The following is a 17,341-nucleotide window of genomic DNA, read 5'->3' as shown; positions in this document are numbered from 1 at the left end:
CACACAAGACTTCAACATCTCTAACAATCCCAACTGGTGAAATAGTATCCCTATTGGCAAGCTTAATAATAACATTAATATCTTCTATCTCAGCAGGTGCAATATCATGCATAATTTCTTCATATAAGGTATAAGGTATTGCACTAACACTAGCACCCATATCACATAAGCCATGATAACATTGATCTCCTATTTTAACCGAAACGACAGGCATGCCAACAACATGTCTATTTCTATCTTTAGTGTCAGGTTTAGCAATTCTAGCAGCTTCATCACAGAAGTAAATAACATGCCCATCAATATTATTAACCAAGAGATCTTTAACCATAGCAATACTAGGTTCAACTTTTATTTGCTCAGAGGGTTTGGGTATTCTAATATTACTTTTGTTGACCACAGTTGAAGCTTTAGCATGATCCTTTATTCTAACAGGGAAAGGTGGTTTCTCAATATAAGCGGTAGGAACAATAGGATCAACATTGTAAGTGATAGTCTTTTCTTCAACTTTAATAGGTTCAACTACTTTTACTTCAATGGGAGGATGATATTTAAACCACTTCTCCTTAGGAAGATCAACATGAGTAGCAAATGATTCACAAAAAGAAGCTACTATCTCAGAGTCAAGTCCATATTTAGTGCTAAATTCACGGAAAACATCGGTATCCATAAAAGATTTAACACAATCAAACTTAGGTGTTATACCTGACTCCTTACCTTCGTCGAGTTCCCAATCTTCAGAGTTACGTTTAATTATTTCCAATAAATCCCATTTGAATTCAATAGTCTTCATCATAAAAGAACCAGTACAAGAAGTATCGAGCATGGAGCGATTATTGAGAGAAAGCCGAGCATAATTTTTTTGAATAATAATTTCTCTTGAGAGCTCATGATTGGGGCATGAATATAACATTGACTTAAGCCTCCCCCAAGCTTGAGTGATACTTTCTCCTTCGTGAGCCTATATATATAATTACGATCACGATGAACCAGATGCATAGGATAAAACTTCTGATGAAATTCCAATTTCAATCGGTTGTAGTTCCATGATCCAATATCATCACATAGCCTAAACCATGTCAATGCCTTTCCCTTCAACGATAAAGGGAAGACTTCTTCTTTATAACATCCTCGGGCATACCTGCAAGCTTAAATAATCCACAAACTTCATCCACATAGATTAGGTGCAAATCGGGATGCAATGTTCCGTCTCCTGTAAAAGGATTAACTAGCAGTTTCTCTATCATACCCGAAGGAATTTCAAAGTAAACATTTTCAGTAGGTTGAGGAGCAACTCTTTGCTCTACTGGTCGGGGTGAAGATACCCCGAAAAAGCCCCTGAAAGGATTATGTTCCATAGTAACAAGTGACAGTAAATTTCAGCACACTATATAAAATTTTCCTTACCAAATTCCACTTACCAAAGGCGCTTCACTCCCCGGCAACAGCGCCAGAAAAGAGTCTTGATGACCCACAAGTATAGGGGATCTATTGTAGTCCTTTCGATAAGTAAGAGTGTCGAACCCAACGAGGAGCAGAAGGAAATGACAAGCGGTTTTCAGTAAGGTATTCTCTGCAAGCACTGAAATTATCGGTAACAGATAGTTTTGTGATAAGGTAATTTGTAACGGGTAACAAGTAACAAAAGTAAAAAAAGTGCAGCAAGGTGGCCCAACCCTTTTTGTAGCAAAGGACAAGCCTAGACAAACTCTTATATAAAGGAAAACGCTCCCAAGGACACATGGGAATTATCGTCAAGCTAGTTTTCACCACGCTCATATGATTCGTGTTCGTTACTTTGATAATTTGCTATGTGGGTGGACCGGTGCTTGGGTACTACCCTTCCTTGGACAAGCATCCCACTTATGATTAACCCCTATTGCAAGCATCCACAACTAAAAAAGAAGTATTAAGGTAAACCTAACCATAGCATGAAACATATGGATCCAAATCAGCCCCTTACGAAGCAACACATAAACTAGGGTTTAAGCTTCTGTCACTCTAGCAACCCATCATCTACTTATTACTTCCCAAAGCCTTCCCCTAGGCCCAAATAATGGTGAAGTGTCATGTAGTCGACGTTCACATAACACCACTAGAGGAAAGACAACATACATCTCATCAAAATATCGAACGAATACCAAATTCACATGACTACTTATAGCAAGACTTCTCCCATGTCCTCAGGAACAAACATAACTACTCACAAATCATATTCATGTTCATAATCAGAGGGGTATTAATATGCATAAAGGACCTGAACATATGATCTTCCACCAATTAAACCAACTAGCATCAACTACAAGGAGTAATCAACACTACTAGGAACCCACAGGTACCAATCTGAGGTTTTGAGACAAAGATTGGATACAAGAGATGAACTAGGGTTTGAGAGGAGATGGTGCTGGTGAATATGTTGATGGAGATTGACCCCCTCCTGATGAGAGGATCGATGGTGATGACGATGGTGATTATTTCCCCCTCCCGGAGGGATGTTTCCCCGGCAGAACAGCTCCGTCGGAGCCCTAGATTGGTTTCGCCAGGTTCTGCCTCGAGTCGGCGGCGCTTCGTCCCGAAAGCTTCCTTCTTATTTTTTTCAGGGCGAAAGACTTCATATAGCCAAAGATGGGCACCGGAGGCCTACCAGGGGCCCATGAGGCAGGGGGCGCGCCCAGGGAGGTAGGGCGCGCCCCCACCCTCGTGGACGGTGGGTGGCCCCCCTCTGGTACTTTCTTCGCCCAATATTTTTTATATATTCCACAACTGAGTTTCGTGGAGTTTCAGGACTTTTGGAGTTGTGCAGAATAGGTCTCTAATATTTGCTCCTTTTCCAGCCTAAAATTCCAGCTGCCGGCATTCACCCTCTTCATGTAAACCTTGTAAAATAAAAGAGAATAGGCATAAGTATTGTGACATAATGTGTAATAACAACCCATAATGCAATAAATATCGATATAAAAGCATGATGCAAAATGGATGTATCACATCTCCATGTGACCAACACTCAAAGGGTTTACTAGAGTCAATAATCTAGTTCACATAGCTATGTGATTAACACCAAAGAGTACTAAGGTGCGATCATGTTTTGCTTGTGAGAGAAGTTTTAGTCAACGAGTCTGCCATATTCACATCCATATGTATTTTGCAAATTTGTATGTCTACAATGCTCTGCATGGAGCTACTCTAGCTAATTGCTCCCATGTTCAATACATATCTGGATTGAGACTTAGAGTCATCTAGATAAGTGTCAAAGCTTGCATCGATAACTCTTTACGACAAACTCTTTATCACCTCCATAACCGAGAAACGTTTCCTTAGTCCTCTTAGGTAACTAAGTATAATTTTGACCGTTGTTTAGTGATCTACTCCTGGATCACTATTGTACGCCCTTGCCAAACTCTTGGTAAGGTACACAATATGTCTGGTACACAGCATGGCATACTTTATAGAACCTATGGCTGAGGCATAGGGAATGACTTTCATTCTCTCTCTATCTTCTGTCGTGGTCGGGTTTTGAGTCTTACTCAACTTCATACCTTACAACTCAGGCAAGAACTCCTTCTTTGACTGATCCATTTTGAACTCCTTCAAAATCTTATCAAGGTATGTACTCATCGAAAGTCTTATCAAGCATCTCAATCTATCTTTATAGATATTGATGCCCAATATGTAAGTAGCTACACCGAGGTCTTTCATCGAAAAACTCCTTTCAAACACTCCTTTATGCTTTCCAGAAAATTCTACATTATTTTCGATCAACAATATGTTGTTCACATATACTTACCAGAAAGGCTGTAGTGCTCCCACTCACTTTCTTGTAAATACAGGCTTCACCGCAAGTCTGTATAAAACTATATGCTTTGATCAACTCATCAAAGCGTATATTCCAACTCCGAGATGCTTGCACCAGTCCATAGATGGATCACTGGAGCTTGCACACTTTGTTAGCACCTTTAGGATTGAAAAAACCTTCTGGTTGTATCATATACAACTCTTCTTTAATAAATCCATGCAGTTTTGACATCCATTTGCCAGATTTCATAAAATGCGGCAATTGCTAACATGATTCGGACAGACTTTAAGTATCAATACGAGTGAGAAAATCTCATCATAGTCAACACCTTGAACTTGTCGAAAACCTTTTGCGACAATTCGAGCTTTGTAGATAGTAACACTACTATCAGCGTCTGTCTTCCTCTTGAAGATCCATTTATTCTCAATGGCTCGCCGATCATTGGGAAAGTCAATCAAAGTCCATACTTTGTTCTCATACATGGATCCTTTCTCAGATTTCATGGCCTCAAGCCATTTATCGGAATCTGGGCTCATCATCGCTTCATCATAGTTTGTAGGTCTAGTAACATGAGTTCCAGAATAGGATTACCGTACCACTCTAGTGCGGAACATGCTCTGGTTGACCTACGAGGTTCTGTAGTAACTTGATCTGAAGTTTCATTATCATTATTATTAGCTTCCTCTCTAGTTGGTGTAGGCATCACGGGAACGGTTTTCTGTGATGAGCTACTTTCCAATTTGAGAGAAGGTACAGTTACCTGATCAAGTTCTACTTTCCTCCCACTCACTTCTTTCGAGAGAAACTCCTTCTCTAGAAAGTATCCATTCTTAGCAATAAAGATCTTGCCTTCGGATCTGTGATAGAAGGTGTACCTAATAGTTTCTTTTGGGTATCCTATGAAGACGCACTTCTCCTATTTGGGTTTGAGCTTATCAGGCTGTAGATTTTCCACATAAGCATCGCAACCCCAAACTTTAAGAAATGACAGCTTAGGTTTCTTGCCAAACCATAGTTCATACGGTGTCGTCTCAACCGATTTAGATGGCGCCCTACTTAACGTGAATGCAGCTGTCTCTAATGCATAACCCCAAAATGATAGTGGTAAAAATCGGTAAGAGACATCATAGATCACAACATATCTAATAAAGTACGGTTACGACGTTCGGACACACCATTACGCTGTGGTGTTCCAGGTGGCGTGAGTTGTGAAACTATTCCACATTGTTTTAAATGAAGGCCAAACTCGTAACTCAAATATTCGACTCTGCGATCGGATCGTAGAAACTTTATTTTCTTGTTACGATGATTCTCCACTTCACTCTCAAATTCTTTGAACTTTTCAAATGTTACAAACTTGTGTTTCATAGATATACCCATATCTTCTCAAATCATCTGTGAAGGTCAGAAAATAACGATACCCACCGCGTGCCTTAACACTCATCGGACCGCATACATCGGTATGTATTATTTCCAATAAGTCATTGGCTCGCTCCATTGTTCCGGAGAACGGAGTTTTAGTCATCTTGCCCATGAGGCATGGTTCGCAAGTATCGAATGATACATAATCAAGTGATTCCAAAAGTCCATTTGCATGGAGTTTCTTCATGTGTTTTACACCAATATGACCTAAATGGCAGTGCCACAAATATGTTGCACTATCATTATCAACTTTGCATCTTTTGGCATCAATATGTGTATTACTACGATCAAGATTCAATAAACCATTCACCTTGGGTGTATGACCACAGAAGGTTTTATTCATGTAAACAGAACAACAATTATTCTCTGGCTTAAATGAATAACCGTATTGCAATAAACATGATCTAATCATATTCATGCTCAACGCAAACACCAATTAACATTTATTTTAGGTTCAACACTAATCCCGAATGTAGAGTGATTGTGCGATGTTGATCATATCAACCTTGGAATCAATTCCAACATTCATCGTCACCTCTCCCTTAACTAGTCTTGTTTATTCTGCAACTCCTGTTTTGAGTTACTAATCTTAGCAACTAAACTAGTATCAAATACCTAGGGGTTGCTATTTACACTAGTAAATTACACATCAATAACATGTATATCATATATACCTTTGTTCACTTTGCCATCCTTCTTATCCGCCAAGTATTTGAGGTAGTTCCGCTTCCAGTGACCATTTGCTATGCAGTAGAAGCACTCAGTTTCAGGTTGGGGTCTAGCTTTGGGCTTCTTCACGGGAGTGGCAACTTGCTTTCCATTCTTCTTAAAGTCCCCTTTCTTTCCCCTCCCTTTTCTTGAAACTAGTGGTCTTGTTGACAATCAACACTTGATGCTATTTCTTGATTTCTACCTTCGCTGATTTCAGCATCGCGAAGAACTTGGGAATCGCTTTTGTCATCCCTTGCATATTATAGTTCATCGCGAAGTTCTAGTAACTTGCTGATAGTGACTAGAGAACCCTATCAATCACTATCTTATCTGGAAGATGAACTTCCACTTGATTCAAGTGATTGTAGTATCTAGACATTCTGAACACATGCTCACTAGCTGAGCTATTCTCCTCCATCTTGTAGGCAAAGTACTTCTCAGAAGTCTCATACCTCTTGACACGGGCATGAGTCTGAAATACCAATTTCACCTCTTGGAACATCTCATATGCTCTATGGCATTCAAAACGTTTTTGAAGTCCCGGTTCTAAGACGTAAAGCATGGTGCTGAAGGAAATATGCCCTAGAGGCAATAATAAAGTTATTATTTATTTCCTTATATCATGATAAATGTTTATTATTCATGCTAGAATTGTATTAACCGGAAACATGATACATGTGTGAATACATAGACAAACAGAGTGTCACTAGTATGCCTCTACTTGACTAGCTCGTTAACCAAAGATGGTTATGTTTCCTAGCCATAGACATGAGTTGTCATTTGATTAATGGATCATATCATTAGGAGAATGATGTGATTGACTTGACCCATTCCGTTAGCTTAGCACTCGATCGTTTAGTATGTTGCTATTGCTTTCTTCATGACTTATACATGTTCCTTTGACTATGAGATTATGCAACTCCCGTTTACCGGAGGAACACTTTGTGTGCTACCATAAAGGTGCTCTACAGGTGTCTCCGAAGGTACTTGTTGGGATGGCGTATTTCGAGATTAGGATTTGTCACTCTGATTGTCGAAGAGGTATCTCTGGGCCCTCTCGGTAATGCACATCACTATAAGCCTTGCAAGCATTGTAACTAATGATTTAGTTGCGGGATGATGTATTACGGAACGAGTGAAGAGACTTGCCGGTAACGAGATTGAACTAGGTATTGAGATACCGACGATCGAATCTCGGGCAAGTAACATACCGATGACAAAGGGAACAACGTATGTTGTTATGCGGTCTGACCGATAAAGATCTTCGTAGAATATGTGGGAGCCAATATGAGCATCCAGGTTCCGCTATTGGTTATTGACCGGAGACGTGTCTCGGTCATGTCTACATAGTTCTCGAACCCGTAGATGACGGTAACATTATGAGTTTATGTGTTTTGATGTACCGAAGGAGTTCGGAGTCCCGGATGAGATCGGGGACATGACGAGGAGTCTCGAAATGGCCGAGACGTAAAGATCGATATATTGGACGATTATATTCGGACTTCGGAAAGGTTCCGAGTGATTCGGGTATTTATCGGAGTACCGGAGAGTTACGGGAATTCGCCGGGGAAAAGTATTGGGCCTTATTGGGCCATACGGGAATAGAGGAGAGAGGCCAAAAGGAAGGAGGTGCGCACCCCCCCTCTGGTCCGAATTGGACAAGGGGTGCAGCCCCCTTTTCCTTCTCCCTCTCCCCCTCTTTCCTTCTCTCCTACTCCAACAAGGAAAGGAGGAGTCCTACTCCCGGTGGGAGTAGGACTCCCCCCTTGGCGCGCCCTCCTCCTTGGCCGGCCGCCTCCCCCCTTGCTCCTTTATATACGGGGGCAGGGGGGCACCCCATAGACACAACAATTGATCATTGATCTCTTAGCCGTGTGCGGTGCCCCCTCCACCATATTCCACCTCGATAATATCGTAGCGGTGCTTAGGCGAAGCCCTGCGTCGGTAGAACATCATCATCGTCATCACGCCGTCGTGCTGACAGAACTCTCCCTCAAAGCTCGGCTGGATCGGAGTTCGAGGGACGTCATCGAGCTGAACGTGTGCTGAACTCGGAGGTGCCGTACGTTCGGTACTTGGATCGGTCGGATCGTGAAGACGTACGACTACATCAATCGCGTTGTGCTAACGCTTCCGCTTTCGGTCTACGTGGGTACGTGGACACACTCTCCCCTCTCATTGCTATGCATCACCATGATCTTGCGTGTGCGTAGGAAATTTTTGAAATTACTACGTTCCCCAACAGTGGCATCCGAGCCAGGTTTTCTGCGTAGATGTCATATGCACGAGTAGAACACAAGTGAGTTGTGGGCGATATAAGTCATACTGCTTACCAGCATGTCATACTTTGGTTCGGCGGTATTGTTGGATGAAGCGGCCCGGACCGACATTACGCGTACGCTTACGCGAGACTGGTTCTTCCGACGTGCTTTGCACAGAGGTGGCTGGCGGGTGTCAGTTTCTCCAACTTTAGTTGAACCGAGTGTGGCTACGCCCGGTCCTTGCGAAGGTTAAAACAGCACCAACTTGACAAACTACCGTTGTGGTTTTGATGCGTAGGTAAGAACGGTTCTTGCTAAGCCCGTAGCAGCCACGTAAAACTTGCAACAACAAAGTAGAGGACGTCTAACTTGTTTTTGCAGGGCATGTTGTGATGTGATATGGTCAAAGCATGATGCTAAATTTATTGTATGAGATGATCATGTTTTGTAACCGAGTTATCAGCAATTGGCAGGAGCCATATGGTTGTCGCTTTATTGTATGCAATGCAATCGCCCTGTAATGCTTTACTTTATCACTAAGCGGTAGCGATAGTCGTAGAAGCATAAGATTGGCGAGAAGACAACGATGCTACGATGGAGATCAAGGTGTCGCGCCGGTGACGATGGTGATCATGACGGTGCTTCGGAGATGGAGATCACAAGCACAAGATGATGATGGCCATATCATATCACTTATATTGATTGCATGTGATGTTTATCTTTTATGGATCTTATCTTGCTTTGATTGACGGTAGCATTATAAGATGATCCCTCACTAAATTATCAAAGTATAAGTGTTTTCCCTGAGTATGCACCGTTGCGAAAGTTCTTCGTGCTGAGACACCACGTGATGATCGGGTGTGATAGGCTCTACATTCAAATACAACGGGTGCAAAACAGTTGCACACGCGGAATACTCAGGTTAAGCTTGACGAGCCTAGCATATAACAGATATGGCCTCGGAACACAGAGACCGAAAGGTCGAGCGTGAATCATATAGTGGATATGATCAACATAGTGATGTTCACCGTTGAAACTACTCCATCTCACGTGATGATCGAACATGGTTTAGTTGATATGGATCACGTGATCACTTAGAGGATTAGAGGGATGTCTATCTAAGTGGGAGTTCTTAAGTAATATGATTAATTGAACTTAAATTTATCATGAACTTAGTCCTGATAGTATTTTTGCAAATTATGTTGTAGATCAATAGCTCGCGTTGTTGCTTCCCTGTGTTTATTTTTGATATGTTCCTAGAGAAAAATTATGTTGAAAGATGTTAGTAGCAAAGATGCGGATTGGATCCGTGGTCTGAGGATTATCCTCATTGCTGCATAGAAGAATTATGTCCTTGAAGCACCGCTAGGTGACAGACCTATTGCAGGAGTAGATGCAGACGTTATGAACATTTGGCTAGCTCAATATGATGACTACTTGATAGTTTAGTGCACCATGCTTAACGGCTTATAATCGGGACTTCAAAGACGTTTTGAACGTCATGGACCATATGAGATGTTCCAGGAGTTGAAGTTAATATTTCAAGCAAATACCCGAGTTGAGAGATATGAAGTCTCCAACAAGTTCTATAGCTAAAAGATGGAGGAGAATAGCTCAAGCAGTGAGCATGTGCTCAGATTGTCTGGGTACTACAATCGCTTGAATCAAGTGGGAGTTAATCTTCCAGATATAATAGTGATTGACAGAATTCTCTAGTCACCATCACCAAGTTAGTAGAACTTCGTGATGAACTATAGTATGTAAGGGACGACGAAAGTAATTCCCGAGCTCTTCGCGATGCTGAAATCGACGAAGGTAGAAATCAAGAAAGAGCATCAAGTGTTGATGGTTAACAAGACCACTAGTTTCAAGAAAAGGGCAAAGGGATAGAAGGGGAAATTCAAGAAAAACGGCAAGCAAGTTGCTACTCAAGTGAAGAAGCCCAAGTCTGTACCTAAGCCTAAGACTAAGTGCTTCTACTGCAAAGGGACTGGTCACTGGAAGCGGAACTGCCCCAAGTATTTGGCGGATAAGAAGGATGGCAAAAGTGAACAAAGGTATATTTGATATACAGATTATTGATGTGTATTTTACTAGTGTTCGTAGCAACCCCTCGGCATTTGATACTGGTTCAGTTGCTAAGAGTAGTAACTCGAAACGGGAGTTGCAGAATGAACAGAGACTAGTTAAGGGTAAAGTGACGATATGTGTTGGAAGTGGTTCCAAGATTGATATGATCATCATCGCACGCTCCCTACACTTTTGGGATTAGTGTTGAACCTAAATAAGTGTTATTTGGTGTTTGCATTGAGCATGAATATGATTTGATCATGTTTATTGCAATACGGTTATTCATTTAAGTTAGAGAATAATTGTTGTTCTGTTTACATGAATAAAACCTTATATGGTTACACACCCAATGAAAATGGTTCGTTGGATCTCGATCGTAGTGATACACATATTCATAATATTGAACCAAAAGATGCAAAGTTAATAATGATAGTGCAACTTATTTGTGGCACTGCCGTTTAGGTCATATTGGTGTAAAGCGCATGAAGAAACTCCATGCTGATGGGCTTTTGGAATCACTTGATACTTGTGAACCATGCGTTATGGGCAAAATGACTAAGACTCCGTTCTCCGGAACAATGGAGCGAGCAACTGACTTATTGGAAATAATACATACTGATGTATGCGATCCGATGAGTGTTGAGGCTCGCGGCGGGTATCGTTATTTTCCGACCTTCACAGATGATTTGAGGAGATATGGGTATATCTACTTGATGAAACATAAGTCTGAAACATTTGAAAAGTTCAAAGAATTTCAGAGTGAAGTGGAAAATCATCGTGACAAGAAAATAAGGTTTCTACGATTTGATCGCGGAGACAAATATTTGAGTTACGAGTTTGGTCTTCAATTAATACAAAGTGGAATAGTTTCACAAATTCGTGCCACCTGGAACACCACAGCATAATGGTGTGTCCGGACGTTATAACCGTACTTTATTGGATATAGTACAATCTATGATGTTTCTTACCGATTTACCACTATAGTTTTGGGGTTATGCATTAGAGACAGCTGCATTCACGTAAAAAAGGGCACCATCTAAATCCGTTTGAGACGACACCGTATGAACTGTGGTTTGGCAAGAAATCAAAGTTGTCGTTTTCTTAAAGTTTGGGGTTGTGATGCTTATATGAAAAAGTTTCATCCTAATAAGCTCAAACCCAAATCGGAGAAATATGTCTTCATAGGATACCCAAAGGAGACTGTTGGGTACACCTTCTATCACAGATCCGAAGGCAAGACATTCATTGCTAAGAATGGATCCTTTCTAGAGAAGGAGTTTCTCTCGAAAGAAGTGAGTGGGAGGAAAGTAGAACTTGATGAGGTAACTGTACCTGCTCCCTTATTGGAAAGTAGTTCATCACAGAAATCTGTTCCTGTGACTCCTACACCAATTAGTGAGGAAGCTAATGATGATGATCATGTAACTTCATATCAAGTCACTACCGAACCTCATAGGTTAACCAGAGTAAGATCCACACCAGAGTGGTACGGTAATCCTGTTCTGGAGGTCATGTTACTTGACCATGACGAACCTACGAACTATGAGGAAGCGATGATGAGCCCAGATTCCACAAAATGGCTTGAGGCCATGAAATCTGAGATGGGACCCATGTATGAGAACAAAGTATGGACTTTGATTGACTTGCCCAATTATCGGCGAGCCATTGAGATTAAATGGATCTTCAAGAGGAAGACAAACGTTGATAGTAGTGTCACTATCTACAAAGCTAGAATTGTCGCAAAAGGTTTTCGACAAGTTCAAGGTGTTGACTACGATGAGAGTTTCTCACTCGTATCTATGCTTAAGTCTGTCCGAATCATGTTAGAAATTGCCGCATTTTATGAAATCTGGCAAATGGATAAACAAAACTGCATTCCTTAATGGATTTATTAAAGAAGAGTTGTATATGATGCAACCAGAAGGTTTTGTCAATCCTAAAGGTGCTAACAAAATATGCAAGCTCCAGCGATCCATCTATGAACTGGTGCAAGCATCTCAGAGTTGGAATATACGCTTTGATAAGTTGATCAAAGGATATAGTTTTATACAGACTTGCGGTGAAGCCTGTATTTACAAGAAAGTGAGTGTGAAATTGAGTAAGACTCAAAGCCCGACCACGGCAGAAGATAGAAAGAGAATGAAAGTCATTCCCTATGGCTCGGCCATAGGTTCTATAAAGTATGCCATGCTGTGTACCAGATCTATTGTATACCCTGCACTGATTTTGGCAAGGGAGTACAATAGTGATCTAGGAGTAGATCACTGGACAGCGGTCAAAATTATCCTTAGTGGAATAAGGATATGTTTCTCGATTATGGAAGTGACAAAAGGTTCATCGTAAAGGGTTACGTCGATGCAAGTTTTGACACTAATCCTGATGACTCTAAGTCTCGGTCTAGATACATATTGAAAGTGGGAGCAATTAGCTAGAGTAGCTCCGTGCAGAGCATTGTAGACATAGAAATTTGCAAAATACTTACGGATCTGAATGTGACAGACCCGTTGACTAAAATTATCTCACAAGCAAAACATGATCGCACCTTAGTACTCTTTGGGTGTTAATCACATAGCGATGTGAACTAAATTATTGACTCTAGTAAACCCTTTGGGTGTTGGTCACATGACGATGTGAACTATGGGTGTTAATCATATGGTGATGTGAACTATTGATGTTAAATCACATGGCGATGTGAACTAGATTATTGACTCTAGTGCAAGTGGGAGACTGAAGGAAATATGCCCTAGAGGCAATAGTAAAGTTATTATTTATTTCCTTATATCATGATAAATGTTTATTATTCATGCTAGAATTGTATTAACCGGAAACATGATACATGTGTGAATACATAGACAAACAGAGTGTCACTAGTATGCCACTACTTGACTAGCTCGTTAATCAAAGATGGTTATGTTTCCTAGCCATAGACATGAGTTGTCATTTGATTAACGGGATCATATCATTAGGAGAATGATGTGATTGACTTGACCCATTCCGTTAGCTTAGCAGTCGATCGTTTAGTATGTTGCTATTGCTTTCTTCATGACTTATACCTGTTCCTTTGACTATGAGATGATGCAACTCCCGTTTACCGGAGGAATACTTTGTGTGCTACCAAACGTCACAACGTAACTGGGTGATTATAAAGGTGCTCTACAGGTGTCTCCGAAGGTACTTGTTGGGTTGGCGTATTTCGAGATTAGGATTTGTCACTCCGATTGTCGGAGAGGTATCTCTGGGCCCTCTCGGTAATGCACATCACTATAAGCCTTGCAAGCATTGTAACTAATGAGTTAGTTGCGGGATGATGTATTACGGAACAAGTAAAGAGACTTGCCGGTAACGAGATTGAACTAGGTATTGAGATACCGACGATCGAATCTCGGACAAGTAACATACCGATGACAAAGGGAACAATGTATGTTGTTATGCGGTCTGACCGATAAAGATCTTCGTAGAATATGTGGGAGCCAATATGAGCATCCAGGTTCCGCTATTGGTTATTGACCGGAGACGTGTCTCGGTCATGTCTACATAGTTCTCGAACCCGTAGGTTCCGCACGCTTAAAGTTAGATGACGGTAATATTATGAGTTTATGTGTTTTGATGTACCGAAGGAGTTCGGAGTCCCGGATGAGATCGGGGACATGACGAGGAGTCTCGAAATGGCCGAGATGTAAAGATCGATATAATGGACGACTATATTCGGACTTCGGAAAGGTTCCGAGTGATTCGGGTATTTATCGGAGTACCGGAGAGTTACGGGAATACGCCGGGGAGAAGTATTGGGCCTTATTGGGCCATACGGGAATAGAGGAGAGAGGCCAAAAGGAAGGAGGCGCGCACCCCCCCCTCTGGTCTGAATTGGACAGGGGGTGCAGCCCCCTTTTCCTTCTCCCTCTCCCCCTCTTTCCTTCTCTCCTACTCCAACAAGGAAAGGAGGAGTCCTACTACCGGTGGGAGTAGGACTCCCCCCTTGGCGCGCCCTCCTCCTTGGCCGGCCGCCTCCCCCCTTGCTCCTTTATATACGGGGGCAGGGGGCACCCCATAGACACAACAATTGATCATTGATCTCTTAGCCGTGTGCGGTGCCCCCCTCCACCATATTCCACCTCGATAATATCGTAGCGGTGCTTAGGCGAAGCCCTGCGTCGGTAGAACATCATCATCGTCACCACGCCGTCGTGCTGACAGAACTCTCCCTCAAAGCTCGGCTGGATCGGAGTTCGAGGGACGTCATCGAGCTGAACGTGTGCTGAACTCGGAGGTGCCGTACGTTCGGTACTTGGATCGGTCGGATCGTGAAGACGTACGACTACATCAATCGCGTTGTGCTAACACTTCCGCTTTCGGTCTACGAGGGTACGTGGACACACTCTCCCCTCTCGTTGCGATGCATCACCATGATCTTGCGTGTGCGTAGGAAATTTTTGAAATTACTACGTTCCCCAACAGGTGCACTAAACTATCAAGTAGTCATCATACCGAGCTTGTCAAACGTTCACGACGTCTGCATCTGCTCCTGCAATAGGTCTGTCACCTAGCGGTGCATCAATGAAATAATTTTTCTGTGCAGCAACGAGGATAATCCTCAGATCACGGATCCAGTTCGCATCATTGCTACTATCATCTTTCAACTTAGTTTTCTCTAGGAACATATCAAAAATAAAGCAGGGGAGCTATACGCAAGCTATTGATCTACAACATAGATATGCAAATACTATCAGGACTAAGTTCTTGATAAATTAAGTTCAATTAATCATATTACTTAAGAACTCCCACTTAGATAGACATCCCTCAAGTCATCTAAATGATCACGTGATCCATATCAACTAAACCATGTCTGATCATCACGTGAGATGGAGTAGTCTTCAATGGTGAACATCTCTATGTTGATCATATCTACTATATGATTCACGTTCTACCTTTCGGTCTCAGTGTTCCGAGGCCATATCTGCATATGCTAGGCTCGTCAAGTTTAACCCGAGTATTCTGCACGTGCAAAACTGTCTTACACCCGTTGTATGTGAACGTAGAGCTTATCACACCCGATCATCACGTGGTGTCTCGACACGACGAACTATAGCAACGCATACTCAGGGAGAACACTTATACCTTGAAATTTAGTGAGGGATCATCTTATAATGCTACCGCCGTACTAAGCAAAATAAGATGCATAAAAGATAAACATCACATGTAATCAAAATATGTGACATGATATGGCCATCATCATCTTGTGCCTTTGATCTCCATCTCCAAAGCACCGTCATGATCTCCATCGTCACCGGCTTGACACCTTGATCTCCATCGTAGCGTCGTTGTCATCTCGCCAACTATTGCTTCTACAACTATCGCTACCGCATAGTGATAAAGTAAAGCAATTACATGGCAATAGCATTTCATACAATAAAGCGGCAACCATAAGGCTCCTGCCAGTTGCCGATAACTTTTACAAAACATGATCATCTCATACAATAACTTATATCACATCATGTCTTGACCATATCACATCACAACATGCCCTGCAAAACAAGTTAGATGTCCTCTACTTTGTTGTTGCAAGTTTTACATGGCTGCTACGGGCTTCTAGCAAGAATCGTTCTTACCTACGCATAAAAACCAGAATGATTTTTCGTCAAGTGTGCTGTCTTAACCTTCAACAAGGACCGGTCGTAGTCAAATTCGATTCAACTAAAGTTGGAGAAATAGACACCCGCCAGCCACCTTTATGGAAAACAAGTTGCATGTCTGTCGGTGGAACCGGTCTCATGAACGTGGTCATGTAAGGTTGGTCCGGGCCGCTTCATCCAACAATATCGGCGAATCAAAATAAGACGTTGGTGGTAAGCAGTATGACTATTATCGCCCACAACTCTTTGTGTTCTACTCATGCATATCATCTACACATAGACCTGGCTCTAATACCACTGTTGGGAAATGTAGCATGCAATTTCAAAAAAATTCCTATGATCACGCAAGATCTATCTAGGAGATGCATAGCAAGGAGAGGGGAAGAGTGTGTCCATGTACCCTCGTAGACCGAAAGCGGAAGCGTTAGGTTAACACGGTTGATGTAGTCGAACGTCTTCACGATCCAACCGATCTAGTATCAACGTACGACACCTACGAGTTCAGCACATGTTCAGCTCGATGACGTCCCTCGAGCTCTTGATCCAGCAGAAGGTCGAGGGAGAGTTTCGTCAACACGACGGCGTGGTGACGGTGATGGTGATGTGATCCGCGCAGGGCTTTGCCTAAGCACTACGACGCTATGACCGGAGGAGTAAACTATGGAGGGGGCACAGCACACGGCTAAGAGAACAACTGGTGTGCTTTGGGGTTGCTACCTCTTGAGCATGCATTGGTTTTTCCTTGAAGAGGAAAGGGTGATGCAGCAAAGTAGCGTAAGTATTTCCCTTAGTTTTTGAGAACCAAGGTATCAATCCAGTAGGAGACAACGCACAAGTCACCTAGTACCTGCACAAAAAATCAAGAACCTTGCAACCAACGCGATAAAGGTGTTGTAAATCCCTTCATGGTCACTCGCAAAAGTGAGATCTAATAAAGATAGTAAAGTAAATAATTTTGGTATTTTTGTTGTATAGATTGGAAAGAAAAGATTGCAAAATAGTAAACGAGATGTGATGTAAATAAAAGAGATGCAATATAATAAGAAAGAGACCCGGGGCCCATAGGTTCCACTAGTGGCTTCTCTCAAGATATCATGTATTATGGTGGGTGAACAAATTACTGCCGAGCAATTGGTAGAAAAGCGCATAATTATGAAGATATCTAAGGCAATGATCATGAATGTAGGCATCACGTCCGTGTCAAGTAGACCGAAACGATTCTACATCTACTACTATTACTCCACACATCGACCGCTATCCAGCATGCATCTAGAGTATTTAAGTTCATAAGAACAGAGTAACGCACTCAGCAAGATGACATGATGTAGAGGGATAAACTCAAGAAATATGATATAAACCGCATCTTTTTATCCTCGATGGCAACAATACAATACATGCCTTGCTGCCCCTACTGTCACTGGGAAAGGACACCGCAAGAGTGAACCCAAGGCTAAGCA

Source organism: Aegilops tauschii, chromosome 7, assembly GCF_002575655.3.
Source record: "Aegilops tauschii subsp. strangulata cultivar AL8/78 chromosome 7, Aet v6.0, whole genome shotgun sequence".
NCBI lineage: Eukaryota > Viridiplantae > Streptophyta > Magnoliopsida > Poales > Poaceae > Aegilops > Aegilops tauschii.
This window is presented reverse-complemented; position numbering follows the sequence as displayed.